This window comes from Triticum dicoccoides, chromosome 7A, assembly GCF_002162155.2.
Source record: "Triticum dicoccoides isolate Atlit2015 ecotype Zavitan chromosome 7A, WEW_v2.0, whole genome shotgun sequence".
Classification (NCBI taxonomy): Eukaryota; Viridiplantae; Streptophyta; class Magnoliopsida; order Poales; family Poaceae; genus Triticum; species Triticum dicoccoides.
The window spans coordinates 47327862-47332904 of record NC_041392.1 but is presented as its reverse complement, the minus strand read 5'-3'; positions in this window follow the sequence as shown (position 1 = coordinate 47332904).

Here is a 5043-nt window from a genome sequence, read left to right as displayed (position 1 = left end):
TGGTTGTGTCCTTTGCCAGGTTCTACTTACTCTTGAAGGTTCCATGGAAATATGGATTAATAATAACTAAAATGGGCTATTTACTCCTAACAACATGTAAACATTATAAACCTGTGTTTAGTTCAGATCAGTTGGTTCAAATATACTTAAAAATGGAAAATACAAAGTGTTCACTTTGATAGTTGTCAAATTCTATTAAGCAAACCAGAGTACAAACACACTTGAGAAATAAAGAAACCACGTCGAGGTCCACACGGGATGACCATCTTCATCCTCTCGGACAGGACAACACCCAGTGGCATGCCTCTCCAATGCTAGAGCTAGCCAGCCTATCGATGTTGATCGTGGATAGGAAGTCATGAACACCATGGTAATGCCAGCCAGCGCCTCAGAGAAGAAGCCATCACTGTCTGAAGAGCTGCGGATCCAAGAGCCTAACCTCCACTATTTCTCACAGGTCTCACGGCAACCCCGAAGGCCTCTGTGAAGTGACGCAGATGAGGTGGGAGGACCAGACTGCAAAGGGAAACCGTCACATGAACAAACCATGAAAATCGTAATCTCACCGGGCATAAGGCCGCATCGATGTGGCGTAGACGAGGTGGGAGGGTCAAAGGGAAGTCACAATGCCAACAGACCCTGCAAACCATAACCTCACTGGGTAAAAGGTCGAGCATGAAAAAAAAATACACCATTGAGATGGAAAGGACCCAAGAGACCTTATTCGTCGGGTCGGAATTTTTTTACAACGATCATCTATTGTATGTGGGTTGGAACACGAGGACACCTTTCATGCGCTTCGCAGGCGCCCTCGGTGTCTATCTATGGTAGAAGAATGAAGCCCGACTTTGAGTTAAAAAAGTCATCAACCGGTCAAGAATTCCATCAGAACACACAACTAACAAGAGAAAAAGGTATATATGGCAGATACAAGGTGCTTACACACAATCCAAAGACTACAACAACACAAGCATACCAAGACAGAACAGAAACACTCCAAAAATGAAAGCACTTGACCCTGTGGCTATCCGTTTATGACGCCGAAGAGGACTCCATCCTCTTGTCCCGGCTCGAAGGATGCCACGCCGTTGACATAGACGGAGGTTTACACTGGGAACCGATGAAGCCATATGCTGCCAGGAAACGCAGGAGGGTCCAGCCAAACATCCCTTTGCAAATCAAGAACTCCACACTAGATCGATATCGCCCACAGCCACATCAGAGACTCAAATTGCTGAATGGAGATGATGCAAACCGAAGACACAATGCTAGTAGAACAACAACTAAGAGGACATGCACCAGCCTTAATGGAACACTAAGCTACCGACATCCTTGACAAGACACTATGGTCGTAGAGGGGAAACCTCTCCCCTCTTGCCTAAGCTTGAAGGCGACGGTCTTCTGACGAACAGGGCTGCAAGAAGGGAACACCAGATACCAAAGCAAACCAATTCCACCACTGTGACGCCCCCGATTCAATCGTACACTAATCATGCACGCAAATGTGTACGATCAAGATCAGGGACTCATGGGAAGATATCACAACACAACTCTACAAATAAAATAAGTCATACAAGCATCATAATACAAGCCAGGGGCCTCGAGGGCTCGAATACAAGTGCTCGATCATAGACGAGTCAGCGGAAGCAACAAAATCTGAGTACAGACATAAGTTAAACAAGTTTGCCTTAAGAAGGTTAGCACAAACTGGGATACAGATCGAAAGAGGCGCATGCCTCCTTCCTGGGATCCTCCTAAACTACTCCCGGTCGTCATCAGCAGCCTGCACGTAGTAGTAGGCACCTCCAGTGTAGTAGTCGGGTCGTCGTCGATGGTGGCGTCTGGCTCCAGGGCTCCAGCATCTGGTTGCGACAACCAGGTAGAAGGGAAAGGGGGAAAAGAGGGAGAAAAGCAACCGTGAGTACTCATCCAAAGTACTCGCAAGCAAGGAGCTACACTACATATGCATGGGTATATGTGTAAGGAGGCCATATCAGTGGACTGAACTGCAGAATGCCAGAATAAGAGGGGGATAGCTAATCCTGTCGAAGACTACGCTTCTGGCAGCCTCCGTCTTGCAGCATGTAGGAGAGAGTAGATTGAAGTCCTCCAAGTAGCATCTTCAAGTAGCATCTCCAAGCAGCATCTCCAAGTAGCATCGCATAGCATAACCCTACCCGGCGATCCTCCTCTCGTCGCCCTGTAGAAAAGCGATCACCGGGTTGTCTGTGGAACTTGGAAGGGTGTGTTTTATTAAGTATCCGGTTCTAGTTGTCATAAGGTCAAGGTACAACTCCAAGTCGTCCTGTTACCGAAGATCACGGCTATTCGAATAGATTAACTTCCCTGCAGGGGTGCACCACATAACCCAACACGCTCGATCCCATTTGGCCGGACACACTTTCCTAGGTCATGCCCGGCCTCGGAAGATCAACACGTCGCAGCCCCACCTAGGCTCAACAGAGAGGCCAGCACGCCGGTCTAAACCTAAGCGCACAGGGGTCTGGGCCCATCGCCCATAGCACACCTGCACGTTGCGTACGCGGCCGAAAGCAGACCTAGCCTAGTGGCGTTCCAGTCCAATTCGGCGCGCGCCGCTCCGTCGCTGACGTCTGAAGTGCTTCGGCTGATACCACGACGTCGGGATACCCATAACTACTCCCACGTAGATGGTTAGTGCGTATAGGCTCGTAGCCAGACTCAGATCAAATACCAAGATCTCGTTAAGCGTGTTAAGTGTCCGCGAACGCCGAACAGGGCCAGGCCCACCTGTCTCCTAGGTGGTCTCAACCTGCCCTGTCGCTCCGCCACAAAGTAACAGTCGAGGGCCGTCGGGAACCCAGGCCCACCTCTACCGGGATGGAACCACCTGTCCTTTCAGCCCCCTCGTCAGAATCACTTGCGGGTACTCAATGAGCTGACCCGACTTTAGTCACCATCTGTATAGTATGTATGTATGTATAGTATATACCCGTGATCACCTCCCAAGTGATCACGGCCCGATAGTATAGCAAGGCAGACTGACAAGAATGTAGGGCCAATGATGTTAAACTAGCATCCTATACTAAGCATTTAGGATTGCAGGTAAGGTATCAACAGATGTAGCGACAATGTCAGGCTATGCATCGGAATAGGATTAACGAAAGCAGTAACATGCTACACTAGTCTAATGCAAGCAGTATAGAGTAGAATAGGCGATATCTGGTGATCAAGGGGGGGGCTTGCCTGGTTGCTCTGGCAAGAGAGAGGGGTCGTCAACTCCGTAGTCGAACTGGGCAGCAACGGCGTCGGTCTCGTAGTCTACCGGAGAGAAGAGGGGGAAGAAATAATGAATACAGAGCAAACAAAGCATCACAAAATATAACAAGGCAATACGCGGTGTTCGGTGTGCCCTAACGCGGTAGTAAGTGATACCGACGAAGGGGGGAAACATCCGGGAAAGTATTCCCGGAGTTTCGCGTTTTCGGGCAGAGGAACCGGAGGGGGAAAGTTGCGAGTTTGATATGTTAGGGGTGTGTGGTGGACGAACGGGCTGCGTATCCGGAATCGTCTCGTCGTTCTGATCAACTTTCATGTTGAAAATATTTTAATCCGAGTTACGGATTAAAAGATATAATTTTCTAAAGATTTTATTAATTTCTGAAATTTAACTAATTAATTATTTAATTCGAAAATGAATTTATGACGTCAGCATGATGTCATGCTGACGTCAGCAGTCAACAGGGTTGACTTGGTCAACCTGACAGGTGGGTCCCGTTCATCATTGACTGTTTCAGTTAATTAAGTTAATTAGTTAATTAGGTTAATTAATATTATTTAGTTAATTTAATTAGAATTAATTAAGTTAATTAATTAATTAATTAATTAATTAATTCATTAATTTTATTATTAATTATTTACTTATTATATTTTTTTTTAATTCTCTTTTTTTTTATAAAACCGTTCTGGGCGTGGGGCCCGTTTGTCATAGGCCCATAGGGGCCTTAGTGGTTATGGGCGTGTGGGCGCGCGGGCTCACGGGCACGGCCACGAGCGCCCACCGGGGCAAGCCCAAGCGATGGCCTCGGGCGCGGCCAGTGGCGCTGCCGCCGGCGACAAGGAGGCAGCCAGGGGCGGCGAGGTACCGGGACGCCACGCACGTGGTCTCGGCGAGGTGCGGGCCCGGCGGTCGTCAGCGGGGAAGGCAGGAGTAGTGCACGGGGGCTGCAGGCGGAGCGGGACGGCGGCGTGGGCGGCAACAACCGCAGGTGGCACGAGCGACAACGGGCGCGACGGGGCGCGCGGGTGCGCGCGTGCTCACAGCGAGCACGAGCACCGGGCGGCACGTGCACGACTACGGGACGGTGCGAGGAGCAAGAGGAAGAGAGGCCGGGGGCCTCACCGTGGATCCGTAGGGTCAAGGCAGCGGGGCTCAGGGAGGTTGACGGGGACGACGCGTGTAGACGGGGAAGTCCGGCGGCGTCCGGGACGGCTTCGGGCGACGGAGTCGGCACGCAAATGTGTACGATCAAGATCAGGGACTCACGGGAAGATATCACAACACAACTCTACAAATAAAATAAGTCATACAAGCATCATAATACAAGCCAGGGGCCTCGAGGGCTCGAATACAAGTGCTCGATCATAGACGAGTCAGCGGAAGCAACAATATCTGAGTACAGACATAAGTTAAACAAGTTGCCTTAAGAAGGCTAGCACAAACTGGGATACAGATCGAAAGAGGCGCAGGCCTCCTGCCTGGGATCCTCCTAAACTACTCCAGGTCGTCGTCAGCGGGCAACACGTAGTAGTAGGCACCTCCGGTGTAGTAGGGGTCGTTGTCGACGGTGGCGTCTGGCTCCTGGACTCCAGCACCTGGTTGCGACAACCAGAAAGAAAGGAAAAGGGGAGAAAAGGGGGAGAAAGCAACCGTGAGTACTCATCCAAAGTACTCGCAAGCAAGGAACTACACTACATATGCATGGGTATATGTGTAAAGGGCCATATCAGTGGACTGAACTGCAGAATGCCAGAATAAGAGGGGGATAGCTAGTCTTATCGAAG